At 43.0% G+C, this 13,769-nt stretch overlaps 1 protein-coding gene across 3 annotated transcripts in view; it reads right to left on the bottom strand.

The window, feature by feature from the left end:
* Positions 1 to 13,769, bottom strand: part of KCNIP1 (potassium voltage-gated channel interacting protein 1) — a 498,864-nt gene that overhangs the window by 334,194 nt on the left and 150,901 nt on the right. Inside the window, exon 1 of one of the 3 annotated variants that reach the window (XM_032702748.1) lies at positions 11,636 to 11,731. The exons of the other annotated variants lie outside the window; for them this stretch is intronic. The gene's annotated coding sequence lies outside the window, so the exon portion shown is untranslated. Of the gene's footprint in view, positions 1 to 11,635; positions 11,732 to 13,769 lie in introns of those variants that run through there. 3 annotated transcript variants of the gene reach the window in all.

The raw sequence follows: 13,769 nt of genomic DNA, 5'->3' as shown, positions 1-13,769 counted from the left end.
TCCATCTCTACTGCCAGAAACTCAGATACTGGCAGTAGACTCATGAAAAAGCTGAGAGATTATTGCCATCTAGAGAAATGCAAAGACAATTTGTTTCCCAAAAGAATAATTTCAAAATCCTGTTGAAAACTTTATGATATCTTAAATCAAGAATGAAAAATGCCCTCTGGGCCAGCAGGCATTTTTGTCTGAAACCAGCTCAAGCAGAGAAGTTCCACTGAAGTTCTTCATGATGTACTGACTAGATGTAGAACACAAGCGTTTCACAGGTCTTTTTCTAAATGATACAAATTTTTCCCAATATGATATATTAAAGATCTCTTACTGTACTGTGAACATCAACCTCTGTTGCTAGGCTCTATGCATCTCACTCCCTTCTCCTCCCAGGTCACATAGAATCTTTTAGCCAAAGTTACAGGAGATGTGTTACTTTTCTACAAAGCAGCCCTTACTAGAGCTGGTACGGTACCATGTTACCTCTTTGGGCTTGGACTGTGCAGGCTTGAACACCAGGAGACCAAAGAACTGACGTGGTACCTCCTTCTCTGTGTTATTTTCAATGTCTGTCTTTCCATCCCAAGAAAGACTCCCAATGTCACGTCATCCAAAAGAATTACTTCCTTCAGATTACAGACTAAAACAAATACCCAAGCAAACATGGTCCTCTTATAGTCTAACCATTTGCCACCGATCTCTGTGAGTGACTTGCAGGATCTCACTGAAGCACCTTCTATTCCTTCTTTAAAGTTGATTTTTCCACCTGTTCTTTTTTTTATTCTTTTCTGCAGTCTCCTTGCATTTGTTTCTTTCTCTAGTCACTTACATTCTGGTTTCTCCCTTCTAAACTTCTCCCCCAAACCTCGCCTGCTGCGTTCTTCCTCTCTTTCTTCTGTACTCACATCTGCTGATGATATCAATCTATGGACTTTTTTCCCTAGCTAGGTTTTAATCTTGTTTTTCTTTCTTCACACAGGGAAGTGTCTCCCAAAATTCATTCTTTCTAGGCAGGGAAACATTTCTTACAGAATCATGGAACCTTGATATATTCTGTTCCTCACTTTGATTAGCATCTGGTACTTTATTTTCCTCTGTGCATCTCAACTACAAGCTCCGATTCTGTTCTTTGCTTTGAATCCTGCCAGCAGATTCCTGCTGGTAGGCAAGTCAGAAGTCTTTGAAATGCCTGCAGGAACTCAGCAGGAATCTCTACACCACAGAGAACCACAGCAGTGTCCCTGTTCCTAGCAAGGAGGTGGTAGCTGCCAGCTACCTCTTTCAGGGTCCTCTGCTACCAGAGCCACAGCTGGTGAGCTACTGGTTTAGACTTAGTGGCTTCACCTAGAGGTAATTTAGTCCAAAGACTCTCACCAGTCTCTGAATTGAGGATCTCCTTGGTTCTCTCTTTTCCCTTTCCAAGAACAGGAATCACAATCAGCTGTGAGTTAGACACAACTGACCTTGCAGGAATCTCTTACTAGACTATATCAGGTAATGAAGCCAGTAATAAAATTATTCTTTCTGATGCTCACATTACACTTTAGAGATAAAATTAATCATCAAAAGCATCAATTATGGATTTGAAGGGTATCAAAATAACTCATATTGCATCAGCTTGAAATAGGCCCAGCAGTAATAACTGATCTGACATGAACTGGCATAGACAGAAGCCATGAACTAACAGTCTGGTATTCCCTCTTTACCTGCAAAGCTGGCCCTTTCACCATAGCAAGTTCTATGCTACGCTCAATCTGTGTTACTGTTCCTGACTGCCTCTTTGTCCTCCCAGGTTTGGGAACAGTCTGCAAAAGGTTGTGCTCCCTGAAGGGACTGAGGCAAGGCTGGCCAGCCTCCTGTGTCCCAGTTCTCCTTGCCAGTCGTAAACGTGAGTAACAACCTTTCCTCAGCTATTCACAACCTTGCCTAGTTGCCATGTTTCTTCACAGATGATAGACAACTGCCCCAATACCTTTGCCTAACATTTTCTGCACTCTCCAGCAAATCCCATTGGGTTGAATACGCCCATCTTCATCACGCACTCCGCAGCCTGTGCTTCCATTGCTGAGTCTCTCCTTCCCATCTTCAGTGGTACACAACGGAGGAGGTAAAAGAGGCATGGGGAACTACAGTCATTCCAGTATCATCCACTGCAGAGTCTCTGCCAGCCATCAGCACACACAGCTTGCAGAACACGGCTTGCAGAAAGCCTAGCCTGGTTGGCAGGGTGACCTGCACCACAGCAGCCCCCCACAGAGCACGCTCCCTCTTCTGACTGGCCCTAGGGAGCTCTGAGGCTCACAGGTGGAACACTTTCTGTGTCAGTGACTTTAAACAGTTTTTTCATCACGGCCAAATGAGGCTGGCACTTTCAAGCTGTTTACAAGACATCACTGTTTACAAACTGCTCCAAAGATAAAAGCATTGAGCCCAGAGCACACATAAAATCCAACCACTGAAAAAGTACACCAGGAAAGCTTCAGAAAGTATCAAGAAGTTATAGTGTGCAGCACAGGTGCTTTTTAAAAGCATATAGCTTACTGCGGAAATCATGTGTGCCGCGGTCCGAAGGGGGGATGGGACTGTGGCACAGCACGGGTCCTGGACACAAAGGTGGGACGCAGGCAGAGGGTTTATTCCAGCGCGCACGAGGTTTTTATCAGCTCCGGAGGGAAAGGGCCAGAACATAGGGCGGAGCAGGAGACAGACAGGCGGGGGGACAAACCAGGATAGGGACACGGGAAAAAGGGGAGGAGCGCAGGAGGAACCAGGGGAGGAGCGCAGGAGGAACCAGGGGAGGAGCGCAGGAGGAACCAGGGGAGGAGCGCAGGAGGAACCAGGGGAGGAGCGCGGGAGGAACCACGGGAGGAGCGCGGGAGGAACCAGGGGAGGAGCGCGGGAGGAACCAGGGGGCGAATGGGGGCTGTCTCGTCTTTGTAGCTTCTCCAGCCAATCGGCAGAGAAAAAGAGGAGCAGGGAGGTGAACAAGGGGGGACATGTCCGGAAGATACAAATTCTGGGGAAACATACAATGTGTGTATACATAATAACTATAAAGTCTGCATCATAAAGTCCGTTCAATCGCTGTACATATTTTTCCATTTCTGGAGTCATTCCCATTCCGATTTTTGGTCCTCGACACATGTGTACAAGGCAGAGGCTTAAAAAATTATCAATATGTCTTTCCAAAAGCTGTTATATAGTGGAAAATCAAAATATTAACATGGGAAAATTATTTTTCCTAAGCCAAGCTCAAGGCATGTGAGTTAACTACAAAGAGCTGTTTCATGGCTTAGGCAGGCAGTGGAGAGGCAGCTAGGCATATTTCTCTTCTATCTGGTTTTACTTTTCACTAATTAAACACTTTGGATGTGCACAGAGATGTCACTTGGCTCCCCCACCAAATCAGGCTCTGTGTGACTTTGGGGTACTTCTATGATTACCACAGTGCAGCATTCTCAAATCATAGCTTTCAGATTATTTTCCATTTTTTACAAAGACTTTAATTCTCCCTATAAATAAAAAATTTCCATGGAAAGACACACCTATGAGATACACATGACTTTGCTTCTAAGCTGGTATTTAAGGCACCTGAGTGCCATAGCCCTCCTCGGCAGCACAGAGTTGTTGGTTCAATCATTACTGGCTCTTTTCTCCTTCCTATCATTTATGGTGCTAATGAATTTGAACTAATTACACAATTGAGTCAGCTTATATTCCATAGACATTATCCTTCATAGCTATTAAGAAAAAGAGCTAAGAGATTTTTTTATAAACATTTTCTCTAGCCTGTGATATTGCTGTGCTTGTTCCACAGGGCAGATATGCTTCCTGCACTCTGCTTTAGAGTCACGCCATGCCAGGCCCTGCAGTGTGCCGATGGAACTCCCCTCTCTGCGTTCTGTTCTAAGGGGCTGCAGCCTGTCACAGGATGGGTGAGCACACACATTGCCCATGCACCCTGTCTCCTGCTGCAGTTCAGATCCAGCGGGTTTTGATAAGGGCAAGGAAAGCAAGTGAGAGGAGACAGGCATGGCAAGCAGGTGAGAAGAGAGAAGCTGAAGAGCTCTAGCCTAGAACACCCTATTTCTGAAGGAATAGGCAACAGGCCTGACTTAATCCCCCTTTCTGTCCAAAATCCAGTTGACAGGACAAACTCAAACTTGTTGCAGTTAAGCTCCTTTCCCTGCATTTTTTGTTTCTAAAATGTGCTACATTTAACTAGGAAGGGAAAAATAACCCAAAAAACTTCTACCGTTCTCCTCCTACAGCAGGGACCCCGACAGCGCACGTCCCCAGCACATGGCACCCTGCCACACAAGCGACACTGATTTTTCTCAATATACAATGTGCTCCCAACCAGAGGGGTCTTCAGAAGCAATGTGATCATATCCCCCCAAAAGGGATCTCCAAAGCACAAATAGCAACTCTGAAAAATACTTAGCCACCCTAAGTCTGAAAAATAGTTGCTCAGCACCACAAAAGTAAAACAGAGGGAAAGGCGTCACCTTTGGACACCATACTTAGATTTTTCCAACTCTAACAGAGTAATATGGATATTTTCCATTAATAAATTTTATAGGCAATAAAAAAGCACCACCAGGCAAAGGAGTATTTTCTATTTCAGATTGACATCACGGCAGATGAATGTTAAGTATCACGACATGTAAAAAAATGCTGTACTAGCCTGAATATCAGGAAGGGAGGACACAGGAGCCCCATTCTGCCTTTTTCTTTATAACAACCTTAGCAAGCAATACTTTTCTTTGAGCTATTTCTCTGTTTTGTCCCAACCTAGAGATGCTTTTCTCCTGGAGGCAGAATAAACTTTTTATTACATGTTCATAGTCCAACTGTGTAAGACTATAAGTAACATTTTTTTGGAAAGGTTATTCATGAAAGTGGGTTTCTTGATTAACCATGCTTTAGGATTCAGATGACTCTTATTACTGTGGCATCCAAAGAGAACATTTAATACCCGAAGAAAAATATCTCTCTTTTTTCCTGACGACCAGTGATATTTTCCCACCTGTTGAAAAGCTGCTAAGATTATGTTAATTTTAGTTTGGGTAGAGTAATGTAAGGTCACAGGCTTAATTAATTTTAAGGGAAAAAACCCAAACTGCTTTTAATTTTTCCTTTTTTCATAAGTGAAATTCACATAGTTCTGTGAAATATTTTGATCAAAAAAGCCTGAATTTAAAAACATAGGTAATCTTAAAAAAGCAGCAATTGTTTTCAACCAGTTGGTCACTATTCTACAGAAAAATGAAGTTTTTCACTCAAGTTTCTGATGTGAAAATATTTCTGGAACTTTTTTTTACCTCTTGCATTTGAAAATTGAAAACAGATTCTATGAGGAAAAAAATTTTTAATAACTTTTTTAAAAAGGCATAGTCACAGATTTAATAGTCTCTGTTGTTACTGAATACAAGCTTTCCCAAGGAAATTCCTCCCAAAAGCAGCAGAGGCTCAGGCCGTGCTGCAGGCGACAGGGAGGGACTCACCTGCTGCTGTTTCAGGACCCTTTTAAGTTTCTTTCTCCTGCCCATCCAGGCCCCCCAGGCATAGCCAGGCAGCTCTGCCAGCCTCCACAAGGGAGAGCTGAGCCAACCTTCACACTCTTCTTCCACAGGCCCTGCCAAGGGCAGCATTTTTCCTGCTTTATTTGCCATGGGTTGCAGCATGTGCCATGCTGGCAGGAAATGATTCTATTCCCATGTTCTCTGCCTGAGGCTCTGGCACAGTCTTTATGGAGGCACTCACTTGTCACCTCTCCTCCACCATCACCAGTCTTCAACCCTCAGCCAAGCAGACCTCAAAATCATCACAAGTCCATGCACACAAAGCCATCCGGTTCCAGTTAATGCATTGCAATGCACTCTCCCATTTGACATCCTACAAAAGGCACCATCAGCTCTGCAGGACACCATGCCTAGCTTGCAAAAACCATACTTCCCTCCACTCTTCCACAGTTAGGATGCTCCAAACTTAGTCTGGACAGACACAATATCTGCTGCAGTTAGTTGGCTCCAAGTATGCATTCTACCAATCCAGGACATCCACAGAGAGTAAGAGGTGCTTGAGTCTGTATGAGGCAGAGACACACTGTGATTCACTGCAGGCAGATCTCATGCACCATTATGTTCAAGGCTACAGTTCTTTCTGACTTATAGGGCAAGAAATTCAGCTGACTTTGGGACCTCCTCCAAGAAAGCAAGTCTCTACTATGTTCTCAGAAACCTGATACCTTATCTCCATTTCTTCCCTCTTTTTTACTTCCATCTAGTGCAAGTGATTCCTACTGAAAGAGTTTCTGAAGACTCTGTTTTCTGCCCCTTTTCCCCGTGAGGGAAGGCTAACAGTCACTCCAAGCACTGAGGCTCCCACTTAGAGACCATAAATACAAGAGATGAATTTCTACACTACTGTGGGGTATTGCAGACAGTGAGTGCTGAGACTACTCTGCCTTCACTGCACTAGAAATATCCTCCTGGGCAGAGACTATGGAGGTGCAACTTTCAGCTTCATAAATCATCATGAAATTGTCCATTTAGTTTTATTCTTGGGATTAGGGCTGGAAAATAGTGTGAGAGAAAAATGGTGGGTGTCAATGTTCTTACTGATTCTCTTCATCGTTACAGATGTTGTGGTGAAGTTATTCTGATACCACTGTGAAGGCAGAGCTTGAGAGCAGAGCATACTGTGCCAAGAGCTGCTGGGTTCTGTGGAGGCATATCCTGAGGGAATTACACGCAGGATGCCTCTCCTGCCTTTGGGGTGCCCAGGGCAGTCTGGGCAAATGAGGTGCTCTGCCCTTTCTCTCTCTCTGAAGAAGGCTTATCAAGACACTCAGTTAGCCCTTGCTAAAAGTAAAGGGGAATCTCCTGTCTGACTGATGAGTTACTCATGGCAGTGCAGAGTTGTTAGTATCTAGAAGCAAGACACTGGGGTTAGCAACAGGACTGATGCGGAGGCCATGACAAGGCAAAGGGGCAATTTTCCTGCCAAGGGTCCAGCTGAGCTCTTCAAGGGGACATGTACAAACACGCACGGTAAGTGCAAAGCACTGAAGAGTGCACGTCTTCTGTGCAGTGTGTATTCACAGTGCAATGAGTTTGCAAAATTCTTCCTTATTTTGAAGACTTCTAAGAAAGAAGCAGAGTGCACAGGACATACGTGGAAGTTCAGAGGGAGGTGACTTTTTTAACACCTCCAAGGGAGACTAGAGGAATTTGAATTCAGAGCAGTAGTTCAGATATGCAGGAGCAAAAGACATCATATATGGGGGCTTTAAGTGACGAGACCATTAATTCAACTTCCCCTTTTTTTGGCTATTGCGAGTGAAGGAAGTGCAAGTTTAAAAAACTCAAATATGACAACAACAAAAAACCAATCCATAAACATTCATTTTGCTATACAAATAAAGGTCATACTTACATGCTGTCATACTCCTCCAGGCTTCTAATCCTGCCAGTGACATTAGAATGTAAAATGGCCAAGCTGTATTCTTGGTTGGAATTTGGGAATCAAAACAGCTCTAGGACTTTACTGACATTACAGCCAGTGGGGTGAGCTAGCAGAGGATGATGTCTGATGGCTGGCTGCACCTCCTCTTCATTAGGAACCAGAAAAAGGGTTTTGCCCTAAGCTAAGGCAAGTGACAGAGTTGACTTTGCATAGGACAAACAGAATTTGTATTTCCCATGGGTGAGCAATAAAGAGATAGAGAGGCTGCTGACTGAGTTAATCATGTCCAAAATTCAAATTACACGTAATATTAAGTAATATTTCATTTAATGTTTAACTTCAGTGTGGATTTTTAAATTATATTAAGTTACTGTAAAAACACATTACTTCAGCTGAACTCTTTTTCTGCTCACAAATATGTATGCAGTTTTAGTGATGATAGAACATACAGATTTATGACATCATCTATTATTTTTCTGACTGTATTCTCCTTAGTGTGTGCACGTGCAGGGAGGCCGAGGAAGCACACAGCTGAGAGCAGAGGATGTGCAGAAACCAGCTCAGGGGACAAATGCAATAGACGTAAGTACAAAGAGAAATACTTAACAATTCATGGAATGGTACCCTGTGGGAAAAATACTGTTCACTCATGTAACTGAAAGGCTATGTCTCAACACAGGCTCACAGGGGAGGGGAATAACATTGCACAAACACTAGTAATTCTGATTTTCTACTTCAGAGCACTTGATATAGTTAAAAAATGAAAATTGACTGATCCCAGTATATTGCATAAAATGTCCTCTTTTCCTAGAAGAGAAAAAAATCCCATTCTGTGCAGCCTGAGCTGAAGGTCTACAGAAGCAGACATGAGAGGCAGGTAGTTATCCCTCTGTAGACTGTATGCTCTGAAGATAATATAACAGCAAGTTAAATGTGTTTCAGTAGCCCCATTTTGCATATGGAACAGATGCAGATACGGGTATGGTGGATTTTTCCTCAGGGACAGAAGGGTAGTCACACAGGTTATCTTTAGCCTAACAAGGAGGCTGACAGTCAGAGCCTGGTTCTGGAGGGTGAGTCACATCAGCTCTCAGTCCCTCTCTAGAGGGGCTGCTTATCCCCTGCTCTCTTTACAGAGGCTCCTGGAGAGATAAGCCCCACCAGGCTGAAATTAGACTTTGCAAATTCCTTCCTGTATCTAAGCAGCTCAGAGTCATACTGATCTCCGGATTTGCTGCCAGCAGGGATTTTCATTGCATCGTGCTGGCAGGGAGCATGGTTTTACTGCTTCCCTCCACCAATGGAAACAGTCATATCTCACCTCATCAGCTCTTTGCTGTGGTAGGACTGCCAGATACAGGCAGCTCCTGGTCTTATCTGGTTCCAGTGTGTGTGCACATTGGTAAGCTTTTCTCTTGTTGACCAAAATACTAGGGTCTTCTCTATCCATTTTTGACAGGGAAAACATCTTCCCAGACATGACAATGGTCATATAAAGCCTCCAGTTGTGAGCTTGCCTGTTTTTAAGCTGCATGAGAAGGTGAGAGCCGCATTCTTAGCTTGAATGCCTTCAGAGATCAGAAACAGAGGTCTTAATTATTTCTGCTCAAAGACCATCCAAGGGATAGAACCTCCCCTCCAGCCCAGTGCCCTACAGTGGCTAATGAAAAGAAAAATTAACACAAGCAGATGTGAGCAGAGACTGTTCAGTGAATCAAGCAGATAGCCTGATGTGCCATTCATTTCACACACTTCACATTCACATCTTTGTTACAATTCTCATGTCAATTTGACTGTCAGGCTGATTTTATTCCCCCTCTTTGTTGGCTTCTGTTTCCTTCTTGGTTGCTCCCCCCACGCCTCCAGCCCAGTCAAGCAGTGCTGGCAATCAATAGTTACATCAGTATGAAGCCTGGGTTAATAAGAGGACAACAGGACCTGCAGAGTCTTACTACATGTATTTGATACTCTATGTCAGGAATTGAGCTGGTTTCCAAAAGAGACTAAGCTCATTTAAACTGCTCCTTTCAGGAGAACCAAAGAATTTCACTGAAGAGTGAAAGGTATAAAATGCAATTCTGCTAGGTAAATTAAGAGGGTTCACAGGCTCATTTGTCTATCCCCAAACAAGTCATAGAGATCATAATATCTTTCTGTATCCAGTGAAAACTATTAAAATTCTATAGGTATCCCACATTGATAGCTTCTAAAAATTCAAAGAGGTACCACACTAGACGCAGCAGAATCCATATTTCAAATACAAATATTCTAACCTGTGTTGCTCATAGGAAAGGCAGTATGGTTTATTATGTACTCTATGAGAAGCTCCAGGGACTGTCTTTTAAAGCAGCACTGAGCACAGTTGCCTGGGGTTTGGGACTTTTGAGTTTCAGATGATCCTCAGTCCATACAGGTGCCCCAGAAAATAGCAGTTTTGCTGTCACCAGATGACTGGCTGGTGATGTTTGCACAGAGAACTGATGGAGAAATTTATCCCTCATCTGAGGTTTCACAATACAGAGAGAAGTATGTTAACTACCTCAGAGGACACTGATAGAACAGTCCAAAGATAACCTGAATTTTTAATAAAAGAGAAAATATTCCCTAAATCAAAAAACTTAAATGTCTCTGAGGCAGTGCCATGGTCATGTAGATGCAGTGAATCATTAATAGTGAACAGCTGGAAGGCTGTTTAACTTAGCAGTGCTATGAAATAATCAAATACACAACATTTACCAAATTGCTTTCTACTCATTCCAGCTTCTAGCAATATTTGACAAGTGAAGATGACAGACAGCTTTACACCAGACTCTGCATCTGTAGCTCCACAAAGTACCTTCCCCATCATCTTGCTGAATCAGATCTTGGTGTACCTGTAGTGTACGGCCCTCCCTGACAGGTACGGCTGCAGAGTCTTTCTGTTACCATGTGCCTCAGCCACAACTATCAACACAAATTATGACAACTTTAATCTTCCTCTCCCACGTAAAATACGTATGATTTGTCTCAGAAATTAAAGAGCAAAGATGACACCCTCAGATACCAGAGCTGATTATTCATAGTCCCTCAAAGACCCTTAGTTGCTAGAACTGCATGAACATGCTTGTAAAAGAAGGTATACTGAATTGGGAAAGAAAAAAGGGATTGATTTGCTTTTGCTTTTCACCTGTCACTGTTACTACAGAGATAAATAACAGATGTAAAAATTACCTTTTGGATATGTGTAGCACAATTTGATCTGTCATTCTAAGAAGGTGCACAGATATCTCCTGAAGCTCAAATTATTTACTCATTCTGTGACTGTTACAAAAGAATACTGTCCCATGGCATGTCATCTCATGGCATAATTTACCTCAATTCTTACTGCATACACTTAGCTGCCTTGTTCCTTTCCTCAATTTCACCTCAACAGTTGCCCAGCTCTTTCATTCAGAAGGTAACCTTCAAGATCAGAATTTTCTGAGATCATGACTTCCTTACTGGCTAAACAGGCACATTATACATTTACCAAGTATAAAAACACTCAGTAGAAATTAAAGTTGGAACACAAAGAACACTATATAAGCTGATAGCTTGGCATCTTATTACTGAGAAAACTTTACAAAATCTAGAAAGAAGGCTGAGAGGAAAAGAGGCAGTGAGCAGCTGGCTAGCAGAATACAAAGCATGCTCGTACACAAAGCTGTACAACATACATCTCTATACCTATTTTATCAGACTGGTTAAATAGCTCCACAATTACCGCCACACGAAAATTTCCAGCACTGCAGTCTACTGCAGTACAAGGTATTTTCTCTCACTTCTCCTCTTGCAATTCCCACAGCAACAATGAAGCAGGAAAAACTTACAAATTGTGTCTGATTTAGCATGCACACAATCCACAATCCCCATACTCCCACCACAGCCAGCAAGAATGAGCAATGGATTTTGTTTGAGAGAGCAAGTCACATTACATGAAAAAATGGTAAGACAGATAAATCTAAGTCTCATGCTCAGAATGTGAGACAAACAAGCTAAAAGGAAAAAAAGCAGCTTTAGCTGCACAAAGGCTTCCAGTGGGCTGTGTTCAGAGCACATGTGTAGGTGACCCCACAGACGGGCAAACGCGTGCCTCTTTGTGCCCCCATACTAGCCTGGCTGCATGCAAAGGAACATGTGAATCTTGTCTTACCTACAAACCATTAACCTGTTTCCTTTATAGAAGAACAAGATGATGATAAAGAATTGGGTACTTTATCCTCTATCAGCTGCACCGGCTCCTAGGAAGACAGAACTTCATCTGCAATGTGTGTTCACACAGTTTTTAATCAAAACCTATCCCTGCCCCCAAGCTAGTTAGCTGCCAAAGAGTGGGGAAAGAAGGCCTCATGAAACATAAAAGTGGCTCTTCAAAACCTTTTTTAGAAGAAAAAACTGCTGAAGTCCATCCAGAAGACAGGAGCCCTTTCTCCTAAACAGTGACCATCAGAGGCAAGTGTATAATTAATTATTCAGTGATAAAACCTCATCTCCAGATGGATGCTGACCACTTAGCACAGCTCCTAGCATGCTGTTCATCAAACATATGGCTCCTCTGACCTCAATTACTGTGGCTTTCATGTAAGTTACTTCTGAGAAACTATTCCAAAGTTCTAGTGGAGCTGTGAACAAAGGGTTGTAGTAATGGAAGTTCAGATTTATATAATCCTCCACATAGCCAAAGTGACCTTACAAAGTCAGGGAAATAATTTCAGAACATAACTAAATGTTCATGCAAAGGTTTGAGCATCTTTGCAACTCCTTTGTCAACACAAGCAATTTTGATATTTGTTTTTGGAAATTAAATGTGAAACAACTACAAAAAATACTTTATATGTGTGGAAAGATGGTTGGGCGTAAAATTAAATGAAACTGAGAAGTTATATTCACATCCTAATATAAGTTATAATGGTACAGAAATTATAGGTTAAAATGCAGCTGCTCCTCCCTGGGTGGATCGCAGATGGAAGCTCCATGGGGATTCCTCATATAACAGTAAGAACCTGCCAAGGGAGAAGGAACAGAGGGTGAAGCAAAGTGGAGACACCATGGCCAGGTTCTGTGGAAATCCTTGTAGGGAGGGGGACTCAGTCATACCCTGCAGTCAGATACTGTCTGTAACAGACAGATAACATATAAATGCCAAAAATTATGTTTCGCCATTGTTTCTGCCTGTCAAAAACTTCCTACCAAAAATTCTGTGTCAGTTTTCCACCAGAAGTTCTCACCAGGATTTTCCCACTGGAGTTTTCCTGCCAAAAGATCCTGGTATTGTTCATGGTTATCATATCTCTGCGAACATCTGAATAGGGCTACGTGCCAAGAAACCACACACAACCTCCTTTGAATACTATAAAAGATGAATAGGAATTTGGGAAGAGCAGGGAAAGAGGAGTGAGAGAGAGAGTTGGCTGTAACAGCTAAAAATCTCTTCTCTGCCTCGCCCTCACCTTTTCTTCTGCCACCGTAAGCTGCCTGCCGTCACCAGAGACAGGACTTCTGCCGTCTTGAAGTGGACTGAGACCCACCGTGCCACTTGCGTGAGTTTTTTCACCCTGATCATATTTCTGAGAGCCGAGAGGTGCAGACCTAGACCTCCGCACGGCCTGGGGCCACCTGGTGTCAGCGGCGTGAGCGGCGGAGAGGCCCACAGCCTGGCTGCATTCCAGAGAACTAAGACCCCCTGCAGCTAAAGAGATAACATCTAAGGCGGCAGAGACCGGAGAAAAAAAAAGGCAAAAACTGCTTCTCTCTCTCCCTCCCCCACCCCCACAGACCAGCTCGGATACAAAGGTAGTTTTTGGTGGTAATCTTTTCTCTGCTTCTAAAAGTAATCTTAGCATTTTCTAACCTTTTCTTATTTTTTCCTCTTTCTCTTTGCATCTCTTAGCAATTAATAAAAACAGTTTTGGTATCAACAGATAACTTGTATGAGTTTTAATTTTGCTCAAGGGAATATTCGAATCTAAAAGTTCTTTCTGCAATATTTAAGCAGATCGTAACACTGTCACAGCAACCCTCAGACCTTGAGTTGCCACAATTTTATATCAATAAAGGGTGTTATTCCATAAACTTAATGTGAGTCCTTAACTGGCCCTGGCAGTCACCAGCAGTGGGTAATATACTCAAATAAAGTGGAAGACCTGCTGAGGAGTCATAAAGTGGGAAGATCTGCTGTGGGGTCTCCCTTATGTTGATGGTGTGTGTCCCTGAATAAGTCAGTCGAACGCCCTCTGATCCAGTAGGACTGTTCAGTGAAAGGTCCCATAATGGCACACTGACAGACT

Source organism: Chiroxiphia lanceolata, chromosome 15 (genome assembly GCF_009829145.1).
Source record: "Chiroxiphia lanceolata isolate bChiLan1 chromosome 15, bChiLan1.pri, whole genome shotgun sequence".
Taxonomy (NCBI): domain Eukaryota; kingdom Metazoa; phylum Chordata; class Aves; order Passeriformes; family Pipridae; genus Chiroxiphia; species Chiroxiphia lanceolata.
Note: the sequence above shows the minus strand (reverse complement) of the source record. Positions and strands in the feature narration are given on the sequence as shown.